The sequence below is a fragment of the Podarcis filfolensis genome, assembly GCF_964270895.1.
Source record: "Podarcis filfolensis genome assembly, chromosome: 5".
Lineage (NCBI taxonomy): Eukaryota > Metazoa > Chordata > Lepidosauria > Squamata > Lacertidae > Podarcis > Podarcis filfolensis.
In genome coordinates, this window is record NC_139608.1 from 65,329,646 (window position 1) to 65,354,639 (window position 24,994).

Here is a 24,994-nt window from a genome sequence, read left to right on the forward strand (position 1 = left end):
CATGTTCAGCAATGGCATTATTTTACTAGTTTCTTCCCCTGCTTCTGTTAATCCCTGGTTGCTAGGATGGGAATAAATCATCTACTCATTTTACGTTTGAATGAAGTGGATGGAATGGTTAGTGGATAAAATGGGTAGTGAATGTGAGCCTTTGGACATCTTGATAAAAAGTGTTCTGCAATATGTTACTGTTACAATCAATAAATTATAGTTCCTATGATGTTGTTAAGGTCAAGTCTTGGGCTTTGCATCCTTTAGTGCTCTACAAATTTCTTTCCCCTTAGAGTACCTGATCTGCTTATAGTCCTAAATAAGCCTGCTGTTTTTATTAGCCTGGGTTACTGTTTCCCGCTATTTCAAGTGTAAATCTAATGAACTTTAAGTAACCTTCATATAGCTATTTATTTCAGGTATTGTTAGTGCTGTGCTATCATAGTCCTTTGTATTCCAATAATTGGTTACAATCAGCTGTGTTTATTTCACTGTTCCTTGCATATTATTTATGCACGAACAACCATTTTCTGATCCAATATGTAAGTTCTGTAGAATGACCAGTAGGTTCACAGTAGAACGAACATTTCTCTTTGGTGGGTGGATGGGTGCATTCGTGCATAAGATTTGCTTGTGCTAGTGTGCCTTTGTGAAAAAATGGGGCTTTGTGATCATGATGCTACACTATGCTACACTATGCTACTGTGTTGTTAGCTAGCTGTCTAGGAGCCAACACTTCACAGAATCAGCAGATGACGCACAAGAAAGTGCCTTGAATTAAACACTGTATAAAATCGTGGGTGGGGCACATGTCATTCACATTCAAAGTTCCAAGCTACTTTGTGTCTGAATGCAGCTGTCTCTTTATAGTTCAGAAAAAGGCTAATGAATATTTTAACTATGAATATCAGAGTAGCATAAAAGGTTCTCATATTGATTTTTTTTAATGCTCAGTAAGACAATAAATATGCATCTGTCACAACCTAAAAGATAAGAAATCTGCGTACATTTCCATTTATTGTGAATCCTTTCAAGCAATGCTTTGCTGATACATTATCTCACGCTATTAGGAGCAGAGGTCTGACTAAGATAGCACAAAATGGAGCCATATCTCAATTTATTGGGGCCACAATCAAAATAAAGAGGAGACTTCTCAGGCCAGAAAGACTTAAGAAAAGAGGAAATGTCAATTTCTCCCACTGTAAATTATTTATGGATTGCATCTCGGAACATATCCATGTGAGGATTATAATGTTTGATCTGGTATGTAGCTAGCTAGTATGAGGGTTTCTGTTGCTTGAATGGGAGCCTCAGAGTCTGTGGGTAGGACCCAAGCTAGTGAGTCTTATGTGTTCAGGTCTCACCCACTTCAGGTGTAGAAGACAATACAAATCTCAGTCCCTGTGTTTGGCAGACGGTATAACACCTCTAGATTGGTTGGAACTGATATTGTTATTTAAATCTGTTTTAAATATTGTGTGTTAATGTTGCAGGCTCCAGTATCCACTGACCTCAGGAGAACACACACACTAAGTCTAGAGATACACATATGGTGGTCCACAGTCGCAGTATGGCTCTGAATCCCAGGAACAATTCCTACAACTATTGCAGGAAACGTGTGCTGCCATGGCTGCAGAAATTGCAAATTACAACTCTATGCATGAACTAGCAGGACCACATTGTATTCTTAATGTGAATGTGTCCTTGGAAATAGTCAGTGTTCCCTTTTCTTTAATTAAAAAAAAAGTTTCAAGTGTCTAAACTACAGAACAATGCATTCGTAACATTGAAAAGAAATGATTAGCTGACATTTCATACAGAGAAGTAACATTTTGCAGATGTAATGGATCAGTTAAAAGTGAAATCATGGGCATCTGTAAAAGAAATATGAGTATATTTGGATTAGGATCGTGACACTAAATTATTATTATGGCTATGTACTTGGATTCTGCTCAGACCAAAATTATGCGGTTGGGGCTGAAGGAGGCAAGCCGCTCTGTAGAGGGGGAAATAAAACATGTCAAAGATCTATTGAGGAGTATTTCACAGTAGTTTTGCAAAAATCAATAATTGAAATAGTGTAACAAATAGCTCATTGCTAGTTTCGAGAACTGAGTATGTGGTGTTTTCAGTTCAGAAGTTATAATTCTGGGGGGGGGGGTGTGGAATCAAAACATTTCATGCAACTATCAGCTTCGTTTTGTCAGCTCATTGTCTGACTTACATAAGGGTGAATGTTTAAGAATGAGGCTTGATGAGGATTCGTATTAAAGCAGTCCATATGAGCAGGTGAGCTGGTTGAAGTCCCTGTCTTACTGTGGAACAGTGGGATGCATTGGGCTCTTGCCTGGAGATAGTTCACACCTTTGTTTCCCCCTGTGTTTGTACTTTATACAATCAAACACCTAACATTTTTCCAGCTGCACATTATAAATCCCTGTTATGCTCCCCAGTGACTTTTTTCCCAGAGGAAACAAAACCTGAGTAAGCACTGCACCCCTGGAATTTCTCACCATTTGGAAAAGTTAGGGCAAGCCTTAGCGTATAATAGCTGCAGCCAGATTCATTGTGAGATTAAGTGTTCTTTAACTTAAAAAAAAACAAAAACCCAGCAACCTTAAGCTCCAGGGGCCTCAAAAGTAAGTCTAAACAAACAAATAAGGAAACTGTGATGAGGAAGCAAGCCAGTGCAGAACAGTCTGTTGCAGAGTAAATGAACACAGCACAGAAGAACCTTCTACAATGTGTAATAGTGTGCGTGGGAGTTCTCCGGCAGCAATCCATGGTGTTAGAATAGGGCTGTTGCAAGTATGCTGGTGTGCGACTATTTCCATCTGTGAAATGTTAAAGGAGATGCAAATGTATTAGCACTAAACACAATTCACAACACAGGAAAACCTGTTCCAGATTATGTTACTTGTTCAAGAAGTTTCAGAAATTTTCTTTAGCTTCTATATGCACATGAGAGATTTGGATAAAAAGAAACACTGCAATCTTATTCATGTCTACTCAGAAATAAGCTCTATTGAGGTCAATAGAATTTACTTCCACGTAAGTATATATAAGATTGCAGCCTAAGGCAATTTCAAGACGAAGAGCTAACAGTGAGGCAAGAGTGTCAGAGAGCAAAATCTGCGCCATGAATGGAAAATGCTTTTCAATTTGGGGCTGCATGTTGTCCTTTCATAGAAAAGAGCCTCAGAGAATCCTGAAAGACCAAATTTTCAAACAAGGTTTAATGTTTTGTCTCTGTGTGTGTGCTTTAAACAAGCTACAGTACATAGACAGAGTGCCACATTCTCAGTGGGGTTGCACAGATATAAACTGAGGCTGGTGTTGGGCCTGGCAAGGCGAGAGGGAATGAAAAGCTCCAGTGTTTAATCACTGGTATTTTTATCAGTTCTAACCCTAGAGAAGAATTTGTGTCAAATCCACCCGACTGGAAAAAAAACAAATGTTAGGTGGGGAGAAGCCTCTGAGGTTGGATTCCAAACAGAATTGGAATGCAGCAAATACTTTTACTGCTGTCAGAAAACTATATATGGAATATCCATTTTAGATGGCTGGAAAATGCCCAGACAGAAAAGTTCACTAACCTAATGTTATTAAAATGGGAGGTGGGCACCCTTATAGAGATTAAAACCATGGCTGGGGGAGATGGATGCACCACCCTTTTCCTGAATTGTTTTCTGCAGAAACATGCTGGGGTGACTTTCCCTCAGTTGTAGATTACATCATGCTTTGCATGCAAAAGGCCCCATGTTCAGTTCCTGCCATCTCTAGCTAAAAGAATCAAGTAGCAGATGATGTGATAACCATATGCCTGAACACCTGGAGAGTCACTTTCAGTCACCCCTCACAAACCTTCAGAAGTTTTGGGCTTCAACTCCCATCAGTCCCAACCAGCATGACCAAGAAAGATGGGAGCTGTAGTCCAACAATCTCTACAGGCCACCAGTTTGTGGGCTGGAAGAATAAATATTCTAACTGAGCATAAGGAAGCTTTTTATGTTTTTGCTTTGGTGAGATTGTTTTTCTTTTTGCCTTGCCCCTTTTTACACGACCGTTTTCCAGCAGCTCCATCTGCCGTGGGCTCCTCTTGGCTTTTTTTGTGGCATGGAAGCCACTGCAGTGTCACCTTTCCCAAAGCTCAAGAAGATAGTGTCAAAAGTAAGAGTTCCTTTGGGAATAGTCTGCACTATGCCTCCTTCCCATGCCAGTGCTGTTTTAGTTCCTTGCAAGGGTGATGCTGACATGGGAAAGAGCGATGACAAAGCCTTCTCCATAGCAGGCTCTCACTCCACTAAGGATATTTTCAGAAAGGGCAGACAAGTAGGATTTTCATTTATGGCTGTTTTCACATTGCTTTCATCAGGACAGCAGCAGGGGAAGAAAGAGTGGCCCTAGTGAAAATCAACCCCCTCCTTATGCCTGCTATTAATGGGGGGAGGGGAGACCTGATTGGGTCCCCAGTGCTATTTAGTGTCGTGTGTAATGGGGCCTTAGTTACACTTGGGAAGGCTCAAGTATTTGTTATTCTGATTTGAGGAGGATTGCAAACCTCTGGTATAGAACAGAAGCTTAGTGGGGGTGGAAAGAGATCTGTTTATTTTTTAAAAAGTTGTGCTGTTGCCATATTGTATTTTTGAAGCTGACCATTTATTCAGAAGTGAGGAACAACTGGCAGCCCAGTACCCAGCATTGCTCGGGAATTTTTAACCTCCCCCCAAAAAACACCACCACCACCACCACTGCTGTTTTGAAATCAGTGATTAAAATTAGTACAGTTTTGAAAGCCTTAGCCCACCATCTTTATTCAAAAGGCTATCCAGTTGTATTGAAACATAGATTGATGATGCAGTGTAAGACGTCTAGTCAGTGTAAGAGGTCTAGTCCTTGCTTAAAGAAGCTAAAATTGGACACTGTGGGGTGGGGTGGGGAGAAAAAGTGAGATAGGAATGGGAAGAATATGCATGCTGTTCAGTTACAGCTGAATTACAATCAGAAGTGACCTGCCAAACAGGTGAGAGCCACAAAACTAGCTTCCTGCCTGGTGGGTAGCAGCCACTTACCCGGAGCAGGAGGTGGTAGGGATGCCAGTGTGGTGCAAACGAATCAGCAAAAGCACCAGATTAGTTCCGCTGGTACCATTGCACTATGCCAACCTCCCTGCTGCTTCACTTCACCACCCGGTAAGCAACAGCAACCCAACTGCCAGGTAAGTGACATGGTGGCTCTTGTCTCTCCTAGTGAATTTATGAATGTAAATTTGTGCCAACACCTTCATGGCAAAGTTGGGTTTTGAGGAGTGAAGTAGTATAGTAGAAGTATGCCAGGCACAGGGAACAGTAAGGGACAAAAATGGATTTATTTGAGGTGCAAGAGGTCTTTTGGGGGGGCAGTTTGAAGGTTCTGGAGTTGGAAGAGTGAAGGTCACGGGCAAGGATTTATCGGAATATGCGCTAGACAGTAAGTAGAGAGGTAATACAGATTCTTCATCATTTGATGGAGTTAAAAGCATGTCCTGCATCTCTTCGGTAATCCACAGATGTCATCATGAGTAAGCCAGCCCCTTTCCCTTCCCTGTGTAGTTTACCCTCATGAGACAGCACTTTGCTTTGTCTGCCAAGCCTAATAACCGCATCTGGCTCCTAATAACTTCCTTGAATGAAATAAAAAGATGTAAATAATTAATATGTCTTAAATAATTCAAGCTGGAAATACAGTACATAAATTTAGCAAACTGACCATGATAATGAGTAATTATCCTTAATTAATCCATAAAGCTCACAGCTAGGAGGAAATTGCATATTAAAGTGATATGGTTCATATAGTTGTGTTAGTGGAAACTGGATTATAAAGTATAGGTCTGACAATATCTACTGTATATTTTGAAAAATGGTTTGTTTGTTCTCTCTGTGTTTGGATACCTCTCAGGATATTGTTGCACAACTCATCTCGGGGGTTTCTGAGGTGGGGGTGTTGGCATTGCATTTGAACCCCAGGCGCCATTTAGAATCATTTTCCTCCTTTCCCCCCTCTTATTAAAAAATAAAATGTTATTAAGATCTTCATAATACATTACAATAAAACAGTGGCGTAGCGTGGGTTGTCAGCACCCGGGGCAAGGCAAGTAATTTGCGCCCCCTAACCCGTGGATTTGCGCCCCCTAACCCGTGGATTTGCCCTAACCCCAGATGTTGCGCCCGGTGCGGCCGGCCCCCCTGCACCCCCCACGCTACGCCACTGCAATAAAAAAACTAAGCAAAACCAGAAACTTAAAGAAGAAGAAGTCCTTTTTCATAGATAAATCTTAACTTGCCCCACATAGAGAAAGGTGAACCCTCCCAGGTTTTCACCTGGGGGCTTCCTTTTCTTCTCCCACTCTCCTACCCTGGGAGTTCTTCCCTTCCCCACATCACACTCAGGGATCTTCATCAACTATTCATCAACTTCAGCTGCATGTTAGCCCCTCTTTAATGCTGAATAGAATAAAACTGCCATAAAACCTGCCTTCTCTTTTGCTCCCTTCCCCTACTCTGACTTTGTACAAATCCAGAATTGGGATGAGGCACTACAAATTCTCCAGTGGTGGCTCCATTCTGATTTCATGCAATCCACAATTATGATACCGCACTATAAATCCTTCAGTGGGGACTGCACGATGGCAGCCTTACATTTTTATGTATATAAGTTAAGATTTATCTATGAAAAAGGACTTCTCCTTCTTTAAGTTTCTGGTTTTGCTTAGTTTTTTTATTGCAGTGGCGTAGCGTGGGGGGTGCAGGGGGGGCCGGCCGCACCGGGCGCAACATCTGGGGTTAGGGCAAATCCACGGGTTAGGGGGCGCAAATCCATGGGTTAGGGGGCGCAAATCCACGGGTTAGGGGGCGCAAATTACTTGCCTTGCCCCGGGATGAGGCACTACAAATTCTCCAGTGGTGGCTCCATTCTGATTTCATGCAATCCACAATTATGATACCGCACTATAAATCCTTCAGTGGGGACTGCACGATGGCAGCCTTACATTTTTATGTATATAGGAAGATACACCACTAACTATCAAAACTAGCTGAATAAAACCTTAATAGAATTATTGGCCAAAAGCCTGAATGAATAAAATACAGTCTTTACATGTTTCCTGGATGTAGTTAAAGAGGGGGATGGCCTGCTTTCCCTTGGGTGAGGTGGGGTGAGATCCATAGCCTAGGGTGCCACTGCCAAGAATGCCCTATTGTAGGTTCCTGTTCTTCATACTATTCCTGCTGATGGGACCACTATTTGGCCTATGTCCTAGATCACAAATTTTGAGTTGAAAGGTATTGGAGAAGGCACTCTTTCATATATGTACTTGCTCCCTCAGGGGGAATGTTACATAGACCAGAACAGGTCAACATTCCAGTTACTGAACCTGTGTATTGTTGACCCACAGGACGACTGTCAGTGTCCAGATACTGATTCACCTGAATACCTTCTCTTGATTCAGGTAGAACCAAGAGATAGTATTGAGTATCATCTGCATGCTGCATGCATAACAGCTTCCAATAGTTTTATATAGATGTTAAAGAGCAGTGGGGTTAGATGGCCCCTTGAGGAATGCATAGCACATATACATACCATGGACCTAAACAGTAGTCATTCAGTACTGTTCTTTGGTAATGAACCTGTAAGCAGAAGTTCAGAGTGATCCCAGAAGATTATCACAATCAGTGATAGCAAAAGCTGCAGAGATATCATGGAAAATCATAAGCGTGGCACTTTCACTATCTCTCTCCCAGTAAAGGTTATCAGTGAGGGGGACTAAGGCTGTTTTGGTACCATAACCAAGCCTGGAGCTCGACTGAAATGTGCCTAGATGAGTAACATGCCTTTAAAATTGCTCAGTATATAAAAGTTAAATTCGGTCATCAGAAATCTGACAAAGTCATTTGACTTACGATCTTCAAATACTTCTCTAAAATATATGCTTATTTCATTCATTTTGAAAAGTTTGGATGAATGATTGAAAGCCTAAAGGCAGGTTTGTGTTGCATTCCGGTGAGGTGATGTGACGACTCAAATATGGTCATGGAACACGAGACACTAGAGGGCACAATTGTACCTTCAGATTTTGTATTTTATCCTTCCCATAAATTAACACAGAAAGAAAATCTGATGAATGTGGTGCATGGTAAACCTACAGCCCATTTAAGGCAACAGAAAAAATGCTAAACAAAAAAAGCAACAGAAAAAAGAAAGGAGGGGAAATAACTTTCTGATTGTTTTCGGCTGTAGTAAGAAGGAAAAACATGACATCCGCTTACTAGAAGGATAAAAATACAAATTATATTTGAAAAAGAGAAGTCAATGTATTCACAAAAGAACAGTGACATTTAAGAAAAATGGCACAGAAGTTACACTATTGTATTTGAATGGCAGAAATGCATTATAAATCTATTTGCTGTTAGCTAGCCTATCATTACGAAAAAAGGCAAGATGTTGCAAGCATTATCTCTTTCATGATGTTATATCGGCAATGCAACCACTAATAGAATGTTTAGTAACTAAAGTGAGAAAGCTTTTTGGCCTTGCAGATCTGCAGCTTTCATGAAATGTCACCAAAGCTATTTGATGCAGAATTGAAATAGTATGTTAGCTTTATAGCCTTAACAGAAGGGATAATTATCATGACCCCTAAACGTATATTTAGAAAGCATGTAAAGACTTTTAGGAAGGTCATAGACTAAAAAGGTCACTTTGTATCCCTTAAAACTCTTTAAGAATGCCATTCATGCCAAGTCACATTATAATAAAGGAATTTGTAGGTTTAAAAACTGAGTTTCACTTGGACACATGCCACTGTTCTGGGGCACTGTCTGAAGGCTCATGGAGCAGCACCCTTGTTGGAACTAAGTGGACCAGGCCTAGTCAATGTTTGAATGAAAGATTGCCTGGTAGTCCAAGGTATGTTGCTTTCAGTTCCATTAAAGAAAGGTATGAAATGAATGATGTGGCGACACTGTGCAGGACAAAAACAAGAATACCATTTGGGGGGGGGGGCGGCGGCGGAATACGTCAAGGTGTGGCAAGCAGATAGATTGTGTGCAAGGTTTCACAGCTTGCGGTGCCCTCTAAAGGTTGAACTATCCTGATCATTTACTATACTGGCAGGGACTGGGAGAAATGTAGTTCAACAACAGCTAGAGGATGCCACATTTGCTACCCAGCCTTACAGCATATCTTTGATACCATAATGGTTAGAAAGATACTACTTTTTAAATGGCTAATATCACATTCTTTGTCCCCCCCCCCATGCTCCTGTGGAATCCCAGGCTTCATGCAGGTTATAGGAGTAGCACCCTTTTATTACTTACGGTTAGTACACACTCCCTGTAGTCCCCTACATTATATATTATTTGAGAAAGACAGAGTTGGGTAACTATGATCCTGTTCCCTCTTCTTCTTGATACTGTCATGCAGTGTGGATTGCGTCATTATATAGTTTACTGGAAACCTTGTACCCGGTGTTGCTTGGGAATTCTAAGAAACCACAACGCAAAAATCGGGGCAGTTTTAAAAGCTTAACTTCACTATTTTGATCCAAAACAACATCTAATTATATCCAAACATAGACAAATATTTATTTATTACATTTATATACTGCCTTTCATCCGGATATCACTGTGCAATAATATTGCAGCCATATTACGGATGAGTTGGAATGAGGCTGAAATATATTGTGGGGATGGGGCTGAGACAGAGGCCCTAAAATGTAGTTTGTTCTTCATAGTCTTGTTGTGTTGGGTAGTTGAGCTCTATATGCTGAGAGAAACTGGCTTGTAACTTAGATGAAAGTACAAGTCTTGTTGCATTGCCACCTCTATTTTCCTCTCACCCCACTCACTTAAATGCAGGTTCTGTGGGTTTGGTTTTTACTCCTCCCTCAGGATCAAAAAGTATCTGCAATATCTTGGCTGTGAATCCTGGAAGACCTGCTCCCTGCCTTGCAGGCCCTGACTGACTCCAGCCACAGAAGCTGAACAGACTCTTGGGTTGGGATATTGTTTAGGGCATTTTGTTGGGAGGTTCTAATGCTGTTATTATTGCTCTAATTGTTTAAAATGGTTTTTAACTTGTGTGTTTTAAAATTTGCTTTGTTATGATTAAGGAATGTAAGATGTTCCAGGGAAGAGAGGAGCAGGGGAGAGCAGGGGTGCCCCCTATCAAAGTAGTTCTGGGCAAGGGGTGGGGCGGGGTCACATTAGATAAGGGGCACACGACACAGGCAGTTGGTGACTATGCCATGCGCCAGCCCCTCCTCCAACCTGGGGAATTGCAGTTGTCCTACCAGCCAGCCCTTGGGTCTGCAGCTGCTGTTGTTGAATGCCAGGTCAGCTCTGACTAAATCACCCCTCATCCATGGTGTGATTATGGATGAGGAGGCTGATCTGGTCTGTATCACTGAGGCTTGACGACTGGCTCAGGACTCCATAGCTGCCATGACAACAATGGGGCTGTCCCAACATGTCACTGGCCCAACATATGTGGCAGGCCACACCGGACCTTGTTTTCTCAAAGGGATAGGGAGAGGATGGTCTGAAAGTGGTGGATATTGCATCAGTCCCTTGTCGTGGTCAGATGCTTCTTTCAGCATCTTTTCCCTTCTGCAGAAGCAGGGGACTGATTAGGATGGGCCACTCTCAGAAGCTGATGAATTCAATGGGTTTCCAGATGGCTCTGGTTTTCTGACTGGTATGACTGGCACTCCTCTGGGACATCTGAATGGTTTGGGCTGATGATACAATTGTCCCTGAGTGCCCCCTCCCGCTTCATGGAGACTGCTTGGCTCCCTGGTATACTCCAGAGTTTAGGACAAGGAAACAAGCTGGGAGGCAGCTCAACCGTGAGTGGAGGAAAACTCTGGCTGAACCCACAACCCTTAGATTTAAAGACTCATGCTCACTGACTGAGCTATCCTTGCTCTTGCTAATGGTCCAGGGTGGCTGATAGTTTCTCAGTGGACTCTCATAGTTGGATAGTACCTGCATATCACTCTTCAGCTTTTAACAAGTTTATTCTTCCCACTTCCACCCCAACTGGGGAGTGTGTGATGATATAAAATATATTCATGAAGGGACGAAAGAAGCAGAGTGAGCAAGAAAGAGCTAAGAGTTAGGGTGTGTGCTCATTAGTGTCTTAGAGTGCAGTGAAGTTGTGATCTCTTGCCCCATGTGTTTCACAGCTCTTTATGCCCAAGCTGTTCACATCAGCATGATTTCATTAGTGTCAATTTCATTTCTATTTGTGTACACACCAGGGGACATCGATGGTGGTGGGGATGTCTTTTACCCTATCCAAAAGTGTTTATACATTGACTAGAGATGAAGAAGGAATGGCGTAAGGACTCCAGTTGGTGTAAAGCTGGTTTGAGAAACAATACACCAAACAGTAGGATTTTATAACAAAGTAGAGGATACATATGCATTTTGGATAACATCATGTTAATGTGGGTTTAAAAAATGGCACTGGAAATGCAGTGAAGGTGCAGTAAACAGGAGTGTGAGCACAGTTTTAGTTGAAGGCCGGAAGCATCCTGAAGCACAGGGTATATTTATGGAGAATTGATGTGAGGCACCCAAGCTTTTGCCTGGCAGGAGCATGTATTCTGCTTGCTTCCTCTTGTGCTTTGGGTATTGTTGCCCTTGGAACTTCTTGCTATTTGGGAAAGTCAGGAGCATATAAATCTGCATATGGATCATTTACTTAAAAATTATCTCTCTGAGCCTACTTGGTTACTGTTCCATTACTTATACTGGTACTATAGGGGAAAAGAAAAGAAAATGCTATACTGGCACATCAACTAACACAGATGCTGTTTCCTATGTCAGTTTATGTGAGACAGCTTAAAAATGATCTATGAATTATCACTCCTATTCATGGATGCTTTGAGTCACATGCTGCTTCCTTCATACACTGCAATCATAATGCCACTCCACATAAAGATCCTAATGTCTGAAGCAGTCCTTTTACTTCTACAGTCTTTCTCTCTCTCTCTAAAAAAGAGGAAAATGAATGGGTGAATGGATGGCTGGATGTGGTGCCACTGATAAACCCGCCTTTGCTCAGGGGACAATCAAGCTGTCAGTCATAGGCCAATGGTCTATGAGGGAAGGACTGTGTAGCAGGAGCTGCCCTGTCCTCCAGGCTTGGACCAGAAATGTCACCAGGATATGATCTGGTGTGGGGGAGGGTGCTTAGGAGAGAAACTGCTCTTCATCAAGGGCATGACAGCCAGAACCACCACTGACAGTGGCGAGGAGTTGCTACTCTTCTAAACATCCAAAATCTGCATAGACAGAACTGTATAATTTGCATTGCAAGAACCATAACTTGAAGCATTGTGACTTGTGCTTGAGCTTGCTTTCCCTTCCCCCTCCCATTCCATTTTTTGGGTGTTGCTTCTTTTTTAGATTATGAGCTTGAGGGCATGAACCATCTTAGGACTGATTCTTCCAAGTTGCTCTGATACCTTTTTGGCTAAATGGCATGGAATAGATGCAATCGCATCAATCAATCAATCAATCAATCAATCAATCACAGGTAGACAACCTGAGGCTTCCAGCTTCATTTTAAGTGCCCTACCCAATACCTCAAGTTCCTTCCTTATTATTTGTTTCAACCTCGTGCTTTTTCTGGCCCTTTTAGAGCACACCCCACTCTTTCTATGTAATTTGACGCAATTGTAAGGGGCAGTATTTTATTTGATAAAAAAATTAACTGATGTTTTAAAACCTTTTCAGATTATATTGCTTGGGAAACTTTATTTTTTTACACTGCATCATCCATATGAGAACAAATGTGTAGGATTTTGTCAAGGGTATGTGTGGAGGATACTGAAGTCAGAAAAGCATTGCTTTCACTTTTTTGCCAGAACTGTAGTTGTATTTATCTGTTGTACTTAAAAAAAACAACAACCCCTCTTCCTGCTTACTTGAGAGTAATCCTGTTAAACCTACCACCAGCATGCAGCCCCCAACAGATTTTCCTTTCAACAGAAGAAAGATTGTCTACCCCTTGGGTAGTTAGTAGTATTCTTAGGACTTCTGTGCTTGGAATGCTAAGAATGTGAATTTTCATAAACGCTTTCTGGAATTAATGATTATGCAGAAATGCTTGAGAACATGACTGCAGAATAGTGTAGCGTCTTAAAGGCAAAAGGGTAGAATATTAAGATATATTACAATTATTGGTAAAACTCAGTGCTTTGTAGGTCATTATTGAGGAACATACAGGGAAGCGGTAGCAGTATGCATGGCATACTATAATTACAAAATATTTACTTGGACCTGGATTGTCAGGACTGAGGAGCATTGCTCATTGCATATGCGTATGCACAAGAATGTTATGTCAAATGTTGCCAAATTTGGAACTTTGTGTAGGCTGAAGACAGAAAGAGATGTTGTTCTCTTTAATTCTAGGACACTAACACTAAGGATGGGAGGGGGAAAGAATGCAATGGCTGATTGCAATAGTCCTCTGTGGTGAAACACAATAAAGTCAACTTGAAAATAAAATTAAAAAATCCAACTGTGTTTCCCCCCACATAAAGACTTTAGGGTTATCTGTACATTAAGAATACATTTTCATTAAAAATGAACCTGGTTACTAAACCAACCTCTTGTCAATTTTCAACATATAATCTTATGATCAGAGGAATTAAAAGGAGACATGTTTTTTAGAACTTAAAATCAGTTTTTCCTGCTATAAGTTTTGATGGAAACAGCAGAACTTGGGTTGTTTTTTGTTTTGATTTTAGCATTGTCTTCTGTAATTAAAGCAAGTGCCTAGCTCTATGACAAGTACAGAGTCAGCCCTATACATGTTGGTGCTATTCCCCTTCTTCATCTTTACCTACTTTGGTTTTCATACAGCAGAGATAGTTGCCTACTAACCACACTTCTTCTGCTATCCTAAGTCCAACAACATGGCAAAGTCAGGAATTAAAAAAATGGCTTAGCTGTTGTGATGTCACAGGGGGATGACATTCTGGGGCCTCATGATTGACTGCTTAGACTTAGATAGAGGCGGCGTACACACCATACATGTAAAGCACCCACCTAGAATCCTGGGAATTTGAGAGTGCTGGGAATTGTAGCTCTGTTAGGGGAAAGCTACAGTTCCCAGGATTCTTGGAGGCAGATGTGCTTTAAATAGATGGTGTGTCCATAGTCTGGAGTGGACAGCATGTACATTGGGGGCTGCTGGGAGAACTCTGGGTGATTTGCAGCAGATTGGCAGAATTTCTGACTCAAAATTGTTTTAACAATAGCAACAAAGGTGCCTCCTCCTGCCCTAAACTAAGACAGTTTGGGGAAAGAAGAAACATGGAATACATTTTGGTTTAATGGAATGTAAACTCAATTCTAGTACTGAGACAGATTTCTGGGCTGCACACATACTGAGATGCATCCTGTTCCTTAATTCTACATGTATGTCCATACTCACTCACCCCAACCCACCAGCTAGGCTTAGGAGTAATATGTATTTCAATTACAGCAAGCAGAGGGCCGTGTGTGTGTGTGTGTGTGTGTGTGTGTGTTTACACAAACACACACACTTTTTGTAACTGTCATCCTGTACAATATTAAATGCAGAATTGCAACTTTGATCTCACTGACATAATGTTCATTTATAAAGGATCCACTTCCGAGTATAAGAAATCAGCTCTTCTGAGGACTTGCTATGTAACACATGGGCCTAGTTGATTATAAATTATAGCAAAGTGGTCTATTGCTGGCAGGAGGAGATAAGGTGTGCTGCTGGGCTTAGAAGGCTGTTGGATAAGTAGTCCGGAACTCCAGACATCAGACGTTGATAGTACAGCTAAGACTGTTGGTACTGGAAGCTAGCAAGAGCAGAAGCAATAAAATATAAAATGAACTATTTATACATACATATATATAATGGCTAAGGTATCTATGAATGTCTTTCCATTTCCTGATATGACTTACAGTTGTGGTTTTTCTTAAATTTGTTATTCTAAACTGTTTTATTATTGTCTCACAGCTACAATAAAAATGTATTCTGCATTTTGTAAGAATTGCTGAAGGCTTCTGGAAATGGGAGATGACATTTCTGGTGTTGTGAGATGAGTTACGTTGAGTGCAGATGCTTGATCTTAGCTGCCACAGCAAATAATGCTTTGAAAGTAAACAATGCCACAGTGGTAACACGAAAGCTAGTGTACAAATAAATTTGATATATTTTACTCAGCTGTGTTATAACCCATATTTATGCATGAGATCGCCTAACATGATATTGAAGGGTGATGCTACAAAGATGCTATTGAAAGCTTCAGGAGCAAAATGTTGAGGAGGGAGGTTGCCATATATATTATACATTCATTTAGGAAATTCTGACTTTGTTTCATACAACCAGCTTTAAAAATATATCAGAAATAGTTAGGTCAAGAATAGGTCGAGAACCAAAGGCCATGTGAAATATTAAGCTAGGAGCTGTTTTTCTGATACCCTGCTCCTGCAGGGGTGTGAGACTGAACTTCTACAGTCAGGTTACAATGTCCTGGGAGGGAGGGAGGTTGCAATGAAGTAGAGCCAACCAACACCAAGGAAAAAGTTGAGTCTACAGTAAGCCCTCAAAGCTGTGGCGGAATAATCTTTGCTTCTCACACCAGAGAACTTAGATATAGGGATCAGCTGCCTTACCAAATCACCTGTTCTGGCCAACTACTGCCCAATAACCTTTTTACATCTAGTTTGTGGCTTCACAGACCCAACCCACAGCTTGGGTTGCTTGGATATAGGAATCGTGAATGGCAAACAGCATGAATTCCTGCCCAGCAGGTTTGAAGTTCCAGATCCTTTGGAGGGTGAGTGGTATTAATGACACTTACAGATATGGTGAAGTACAAGATAGGCTACTCAGGTAGCTACCTAAGCAGCTGAATTAGGTAGTAGAAGACAGAGGTAGTGAACTGAGGCAGTAACGTGGGGAAACTGAGGCAGCTGGGGGGAAAGGTGCTGGCCTTGTTCTCTCCTTGCTGTACTAATACTCTACTTACACAGAGGCTTTTTTTTGTTTTTGTGTGCGACTGTGTGTGTGGTATTTTTTAAAAATGTTATGAAGCACTGAAAATTGTGGTTGCTGAGGCCAGCTCTGTATACACAGCAGATTGAAAAGTCAGAATCCTGACATGATAGAGTAGAGCAGGGGTAGTAGTCAACCTTTTTATACCTACTGCCCACTAATGCACCTTTCTTGATGGTAAAATTTCCTTACCGCCCACCAGTGCTTGGTGGAAGGAGGATTCAGCTTGTGCCATAGAACCCCCTACCGCCCACCTAGAACCCTGAAACGCCCACTCACTGGTGGGCAGTAGGGACCAGGTTGACAACCCCTGGAGTAGAGTGTTCCCAACTGAGGCATGTAAAGGCCCTGCAAGCAAAAGTTACACATCAGAGACAAATGCTTTAGCTCTGCTCATTCCCTGTTGTGCTAATGTTCTATCTGCAGGGACTTCTTCAGGTAGGAGAGCAGCACTCAAGTGCAGCCTGAAGTGGTATGGTCCATTCTCCAACTCATTCCCAATTAGTTCAGTTGCAAGTGCAAACAAAGCCTCAAGACTCTGGACCTTTAAGAAATTACAAGAGCACAGAAGTGGTAGAGTTAGAAGTAGTCTGTAAATGGTCAATTGATGGTGAAAAAGTTTCCATTGCCCGCTAGATACAAACCCTCCAACATTTTTCCAGTGCAAATAGGGACATTGTATTTAACAACAACAACAACAACACTCTGAGCAGTGTCCAACATACGTAAAAACATAACAAAACATCAAACATTAAAAATAACTTCCCTGTGTCTTCTAAAGGTTGTATAGCAGGCATGGCCAAACTTGGCCCTCCAGATGTTTTGGGACTACAATCCCCATCATCCCTGACCACTGGTCTTGTTAGCTAGGGATGATGGGAGTTGTAGTCCCAAAACGTCTGGAGAGCCTAGTCTGGTCATGTCTCTTGTATAGTTACTTATCTCCTTGGCTCAGGAACCAGATAACTGCCACACCCACCAACATTTCTCCAATGAAAATAGGGCCATCCTAAGGAAAAGCTGCATATTCCAGGATCAAATCAGAAACCGGGACGGCTTCTGTAAATCTGGGACTGTTCCTGGAAAATAGGGACACTTGGAGGGTCTGTAGTTATCAGTTCTTCCTTTTGTTGCTGAATTAACCTATTTCCGCCAATGCCTAGTTCTAATGTCAGCTAAAGTTTTTGTGAGTCTGAATGAGACAAATACTATTCTAATTTGGAACCAGATTTGGCTATATGAAAGTATCTAAAGCTGATTTTATTTATTTTATTTTTTATAGAATAACCTGATAAAAACATTTCAAAACATGCCATGCTTGGCTCATGCAAGGTTTCTGACTGAATAAACAGCATTGTTTGGCTTAATTATCTCCTGTGCGAAAGTGATTACCTGTCTCTGAGACTTGTTTCATCTCAGCTAAAGAAACCCTGCATGAGGCTTTCAGTTATGCTCATGGCTCATTGCTGTATATTAACTTTTATCTCTTTACAATCTTATAGAAAATAGCACTGCAAATTGGGCCCTCTGGATTTGTCTTTTGAAGACTGATTTGAACATGTATGTATGTACATAATTCGAATGCTCAATCATGGAATGATTTGCACACACATGTGATGTTTCAGTCCTTGTGTGAGGATCGGTGTGTTGTTGCAAATGTGTGTGTGTGTGTGTGTGTGTGTGTGTGTGTGTGTGTGTGTTTAAAAGGAGGGCAATTAGATATAAACTACAGTGGTACCTCGGGTTAAGAAGTTAATTCATTCTGGAGGTCTGTTCTTAACCTGAAACTGTTCTTAACCTGAGGTACCACTTTAGCTAATGGGGCCTCCCGCTGCTACCATTCCGCTGCCACACAATTTCTGTTCTCATCCTGAAGCAAAGTTCTTAACCTGAGGTACTATTTCTGGGAGTCTTTAACCTGAAGCGTCTGTAACCTGAGGTACCACTGTATATAGAATAGTTCTGCAGCATGAAAATGTACACAGGACAGAAATAATATTTAATATGCAGGACTGCTAACTGCTCGGATTTGGCTGGATCTTGATTTGTGTTCTTACTGTTTCCCCACTAAAAGTGTTATTTTTGTCCTGCAGCATGTCTCTCTGCTATGTTCCCTGTGCCTCCCTTTCCAGTTCTGTGTGTATGCACACATGCATCAGCGGTGTTGCATCCTTTTCTTGGTGCCCAGGGTGTGCATGCCAGGCGGGGTTGGGGCATGGAGAGTCAACAGAAGCCATTGCGCCAGCCCTGGTCTCACCGTCAACACTACTGGGCGTGCACACACGGGGTGCGGAGGATTCACGGAGCCCATGTGCCAGTTCAGCCCTGGCCACTGGAGCCAAGCAGGGCTGCATTGTGCCCCAGCCCACCCATGCAGGAAAGAGGCAGGCTCTTGGTGGACAAATCCCCCTGACACTGGCCAGGCGGCCATTCAGCAAGGCAGCCAGGGATGCGGTGGCGAGGCCAGGCTCCAAGGTCCAGACCCCCAATGGCAGGCATGGCAGGATGGGGATCCTTGCATGGGGGCATCTGGCTCATGCCTCCTAAAAATTGTGTGCCCGGGGCTATGACCCCCCGGGTCCCCCCGCACACTGTGTCCCTGGTGCACACCCATCTGCGCATACATTTGCATTACAGAACTGCTTAAGGATGGGTATAGCAAGCTATATGGAAGGACATTTTACTGAACCAGTTTAACTACGCTGCTGTTTTTCTTCTACCCCACAAATTCATCAAGGATGAAGGGATCTACCATATTCAACAACAATAATAAACAAGGAGAAGTTGGTCTTTGTGAACATATTTTCCCTTTTATCTTATTTATTATTTTGGGAGGTGCAAGGAAATACAAAAATAACATTATCTGTTTATTTTGCAGAGCATGGGATGATAGAACAGAGGCAGAACTGACTAATTTTATTTGCAAGTGCAGTAATGCTTCAGTTTTAAATTGCGTGACTGCCATTCATTTTTGCTGTTCTTGTATTATGGCTCTAATGAGATATAAAAAGCTAAAGTATATTACCAGTTATAGCTCAGTGCATCATTTATTTTTAGTCACTGCAGCAGGTGTCTTCTTTTCTTTCTATTGTAGCATAGATTTGGTCTCTCTCTAGCCCCCTCCTCTTTGTGAGCCATCTGCTTTTAGTTATCTAAACTCTTCCTTGGTTTCAGAATACCATTCTTGGCCAGGTAGCCTTGAACAGACATTTGATCAAACAAATGCTATCTCTAAACATTCTTTCTGGGGTTTTTTTAAAAGCAAGAATCTACATTTTAAGGTGATTTCAACTATTTCACAAAGTCATATAGGTCATAAGATGAGTCATATATGTATCTTTATATGTCTTGTGTTACCTGTGACCTGCAACCAACCCTTCAGATTCTGTCGGTTATTACTCTCTCACACTCTTATAACCTTCCATAGTAGAGGTGGGAACAAGTAGTCCCCCCCCCCATATTATTGCATTGGATGTTAATTTATAGCAGATGAACAGGTAAAAGGTGAAAATGCAACAGTATCAATATATGGAACATTTCTTTCAGAGATACTGGAAAGGCAAAATTCATTCCATGCATTTGCAAATGCAGCAGTAATCTTGATAATTGAATTATCTTGAATAGAAAAATCTCCATGATGCAACGGTCATAGAAGACCCATTGTTGACTCCTTGCATTGAGCTCCTTGCATTCCAGTGCTGCAGGAAGATGGTGGCAAACGTTTTGCCTGCTTTGCAGTTGGTTCCGGCTACTAGGGCTGGGTGATACCTGGTTTTCAGCATCACAATATATCACTAGCTAACACCATGATACACCCTTATATCATGATGTCTGAAATAAGGTAGAAGCTATGTAGAGGCATTGGATGGCTTCATGGTTCCCCCCACATAGTGATCTTTGCAAAGTGCATGCAGAAACACGCACAGACATCATGATTCATAATATATTGCCAGGTCAAAAATTAGGAAACCAATATCATATCAGACTTCAGACTGGTTTTGTATGATATATCTACCAGTCCTACCGTCTACTGCTTTTCTCCCAAGTATGCAACATAGTAAGATAGGTCAATGGGAGACTGAGAAATGGTGGCTTGCTGAAAGCCATCTGGTAAATTTATGGTTGAGACGAGATTTGAATCAGGCTCACATTCTGATTAGCCCTTCTCGAACATCAACTCAAGTGCCGGCCCCAAACATTTCGCTGCATAAAGCAGAGCCTAAATGGCATCCTCCTTCCCACTATAATATACTTTTAAACTGCCTTGCTGCACAGTTTAGATGCCAATTCCTGCCTTTATCCAATCCCCTGTTTTAATGCTGTCTGAAGCAAGTTGTTCCAGGCTGCTACATGGCAAGACTAGCTCTGTAGCAGTTCTAGGGCCACTGAATCCTAGGAAGGCCTATATTATTTGCAGTCTGTGACTTGCATCCTAAGACAAAATAATGTGTGTGTGACTGGAAGGGGGCGGGGCTTGCTTGGAAAGGAGGGAGTTGCACAAAATTATTCAATCTACACAATTTTCCTTTTCTGTCTCCTAGCCCCCATGACCTATCCTGCATTGTTTAGGAGGGGCCCCTGATCTTCTGGGGAGACTTTTCAGGGTACTGTAAATGGAGGGGGGGGAACAGGAAGCCTTATTCAAATGAACTTGTTGAGTTGACTTATTTTAAAATCCAGGCCAATGTACTTCATTATATTTTTGTTTTCATAATCTTTCAAAACCAAAGAACCAGCATCCTTATGGATCATTATCTGTGTGAGAATTATAGATTGGGTGAGCTGTATGTGCACAGGTTTCTATGCCCAGAGCTGTCAATTAGTTGTTACAGAATACCATTGGGTATGTGCTGCTTCATAAATCATATCATTCCTGACCTTCTATGCTTGTTATGGGATTATTGATTGTATATAATGGTTTGGCTCCCCCCCCCTTGATTAATATTCAAGAAGCCCACTCTATAAAGTGCTTTTTCTATGACGTATCAATATACGATTATTCTTAAAAAGTTATGGTACTGGGATGTATGTGCTTTGCAGCAATAGTCTTAGTTTTGCTGGTTCTGCCTGATAAATATTATGACAGTAATCACTTTTCATTGTGGGAGAGAGAAAGAGAAGGATGATGTGTTCTGAGATGAGCTGAAAGAAGGAATGGCTACTTTCATAATATCTAGCTATTTAACTTCTTTTCTTCTTGCATGTAGCTGACTGTACTCACACCACAGTTATGTAGTTCAGTAATGTTATGTTGCGCTGCACAGACCTTTGTGTAGGATTCCAGCCCCACAAGTATTTTGTGTCTTGTACTTTGGCAGACTGAGCTGGTTTTATTTCATGGTGGTTAGGTTTTTTCCTTTCATACAGAAAGAAATCTCTCTGATGTTAAGCATTTCTTTATAGCATTAATTGCAAACCCTTTGATCTTAGCAAGGCATTAAAGAATGTGGCTGTGCAGATTGTCTTTAGAAGGACATCCACAAACCACTAAGATTCAAATGTACAGACCTTTAGTAACCTAAATTTTTGGAAATTCCAGTTTTATCAAGGCTATAGCACATACTACTGTGAAACTTGTAATGGGGATGGAAGGGACTGGGAGGAACTAAAATATGTCTCTTGAGAAATGTATGTCAGAAAATGAAACCTGCCTTGTAAACTATAAAAACAGAATGACTATCTGTCCTTCTGAAGTTTCATTAATCAAATCATCTTGAAATATTTTGAATGAAGTGCTTGACCTCCTTTTGGTGTCTCTGCCACACTTATTCTGCTTTAAAGGAGATAAATTCAATGGCGACTAGTCAGTTAGGGCAAGAGGAGCACTGCTCCACCACCCCCAGGCTGCCCTCTGCCAGACCCCATCTGCCTGCCTCCTTACTTACAACCAGGCTAGTGGGTGGCACTTGCTGGCTGGCAGTCTCTTCTGCCATAGTCTCTGTGTTACCTCTGTAGAACTCAACAGAGGGGAGGATGGAGATAAAAGCAGAAATAGGTGGTGCCAGCTCTAGCTCTGACCGTGATTTGCTTTGGCTCCTTATTCTGTGGTTGCAAAGTTTTCTCGGGACTGTTCAGTGAGTGAAGAACTTGGTCAAAGGCTTTGTGGAAGTCTGAACATACAATGTTTACCAGATTCCCCCCGCCCCCATCTACATGCTCATTGATACTATTAAAAGAATCCTGAGAGATGTGACTCAAGATTGTTACAAGTTGTTTCAAACACTTACAGCTGATTTTGATAAAATGTTTTTCACACATGAATACTCATGAAATTATGCATTTGCTTGTGAAACCGTACAAGATGAGCACTTGGAGTACTTCCAGAGGTTGAAAGCAAGTTATTCATCTGTAATATGAAGATTGAAACAAACATCACATTACAGATGTTTACACAAAATAGTCTTGCCCTTCTATGGACCCCAGCACCACGCACAAATACTCCCCCAAGCCTGCATTTGATAGCATTAAGACCATTAACTACTAGGAAGCTGTACTGTGATTTCAAACATGACTTCATAATATACCCGTCATTCCACACACCATTCAACCATAGTTCAGTCCACAAACTTTCCTGTCAAGAGACTCATGGGAACTGATTGCTTGATTTAAAATATTTTTGCCCTTTCTTTCTGCTATAGTATTCAAGGCAGCTAAAAATGATCAAAACAAACAGTATTCTATAAATAATTATAAAGATTTTAAAAATAATCCAAAACAAATATTTAAGAAGGGGAAATGCAATTCCCATTGCATCACTTGGATTCAAAGCAAAGATGAACTATAGCTGAGTAGAATCAGTATACTAATTAATGTCCCAGTGCTACTTGGCACTTTCTGTCAGGCAGGAACAAAGCCACCACAAAACAGAGCTACTAGGGGAGTGGCTGCTTTAACCTTTGTGCTCAAAACCTCAGTCTCACTGTTCTCTCTCACTAACACATACACATAGGGATGTTCCTAGGGGTTGTCCCAGGGAGGCGCAAAAATCTTGCCTCTCCACTCTGGCTCATAGTGGCTATGAGCCCATCCACCTGCTTCTTGGGCCGCTCCTCCATTCCTCTGGATGCCTCGGTGGAGGAAGTCCCCAGTTGGCTGGTGGCACTATTAGAAGTATGAGTGGAGGGCCCAGCAGGGCTCTGAGTGAAGGCAGACAGAGAGAGTTTCAGGAAAAGGGAAGGAGGCAGAAGGGAAAGCAGCAAGCAGAGGGAAGGAGGAAGCAAGGGAAACAGATAGACAGACCGATGGAGGAGGAGGGAAAACAGAGCAGAGCAGGCCTAATCCTAATAGATGCAGAGAAAATCACTGGTGGGGCATGAAAGGTGACGAAAAGCTAAGTTGTTGAATTTCTGGTACATGATCTCTGCCAGCTTTGGATATGATTATACAGCTCTTTGTCAAGGGCACAAGGAATGGGGGATGCCAATATGGCTCCTTGCAAGGATACAACTCTACAAACACAAATGGTGCCTATACTTTCCAGGGGGGGAGGGAGTGGGGGAGTAGAAGCCACTGAAGTATTATTCTGAGCAGAAGAACATAGCTGGTGGGAGCAGAGATGAAGTGGTTAAGCAGCTTCTCTTCTTGCTAGTCCTCCGTCCAAGGATGCTCTTTGTTTAAAAATGAACTGTATGTGTTGTTTGTAGTCTCTTCCATCAGAGTCGAAGCATTTCTAAGAATCCAGCCCAGAATTCAAAATCTTCACAGATCTTTCTTCTTGTACAAGAATGTTCTGTAAGAAGGGATTATAGTGTTATCTGCTTGTGTTCATAGATCTTTCTTGCACAATCCATGCCAATTTTCTGTTGCAATGTAACATTTTTCATGAGCGTTCCTCCATGGAGGAAAAATGTTAAACCTCATTGTACGCCTGTTCTTCATAAAGCTATGAGCAAACCTGCCAGCTCAACTACTTTGAAGTGTACATTTCTTCACTAGGGGCGTATTACTTTCATGCGGGTACTCTCCCTCCAAATTTGTCACAAACAGAAACATCGCATCTGTCTTTACTGACACAGCTGCCCTCATTATGGTGTTTGGGAGACAAATGTAATCATCGTTCCAGTGCATCAAGCCATTCTAAAAATGCAAACAATAAATAACTTTAAGAGAGTTAGGCGAGGAAAGTACTCATATCTAAGAACAGAAAAAAATGCCTTGCTGTATCTCACTGAAGACCTACATTGTCTGCCTCTGCCTTCCATTAGCTCCAGCCAGAATGGCCAAGGGTCTGAGATGGTAGGAGCTGTACTCCAGCAACACCTGGAGGGCCACAGATGTCCATTCCACGCCCCTGGCCTGTATGAACCAGCACTAAGCCAAGGAACAGCCAGCCAATTGCCACTGGGAGCCAACAACCAGAGAATGATGAATACTGCCACCCTCATTGTTAACAGTTTATAATTTGGCTCTACTGCCTCAGTACATGGAAGTTCAAAGTTTAGCTGTGATGGCTAATGCCATTAGATACTGCATCTCTCCTGCCAATTACCTTTACCTTATGGGAGTATGCCATTTCAAACTTTTGATATTTGCACCACACATGTATGCTCATCCCTTGGTTTATTTAAACCTTAGTACTAAACACTTGGTTGGCAGTAGCTAAATGTGTGAACTGACTCTACTGAAAAAGCATTTCACTTGAGACAATGTGAGGAGATACTAAAATTCTGTGATGGTAACTTCTTCTTCTTCTTCTTCTTCTTCTGTGACATGTGAAGTTGATGCTATTGCACGACATATATGTTTGCATCAATCCTGTGAACCATGTTTGTAGAAGATCAGTGTAAACTTGACTTTCATCTGTGTGACATGTTGTGTTTGACAGCCTGACTACTGTTGTCCATGTACTAGTAACTTCCAGTTTGAACCACTGGAAGATGCTTTTTGTAAGGTTGCTGCTGAGGTTGAACTGGAAGCT

At 41.7% G+C, this 24,994-nt stretch overlaps 1 protein-coding gene and 1 long non-coding RNA gene across 12 annotated transcripts in view; one reads left to right on the forward strand and one right to left on the reverse strand.

Annotated features, from left to right (window-relative positions):
• PRKG1 (protein kinase cGMP-dependent 1) overlaps window positions 1–24,994 on the forward strand; it is a 668,505-nt gene that overhangs the window by 126,099 nt on the left and 517,412 nt on the right. The window lies entirely within an intron of this gene.
• Window positions 5,388–14,120, reverse strand: LOC310763123. Of its 3 annotated transcripts, none has more exons than XR_014548499.1 (4): window positions 13,923–14,120; window positions 9,345–9,510; window positions 7,609–7,655; window positions 5,388–5,653 (listed from the first exon to the last, which is right to left on the reverse strand). It is a non-coding gene; the product is annotated as an uncharacterized lncRNA (long non-coding RNA). The 3 variants fall into 3 exon arrangements; XR_014548500.1 differs by having other exon boundaries at window positions 13,886–14,119; XR_014548501.1 differs by lacking the exon at window positions 13,923–14,120 and adding an exon at window positions 10,296–10,314.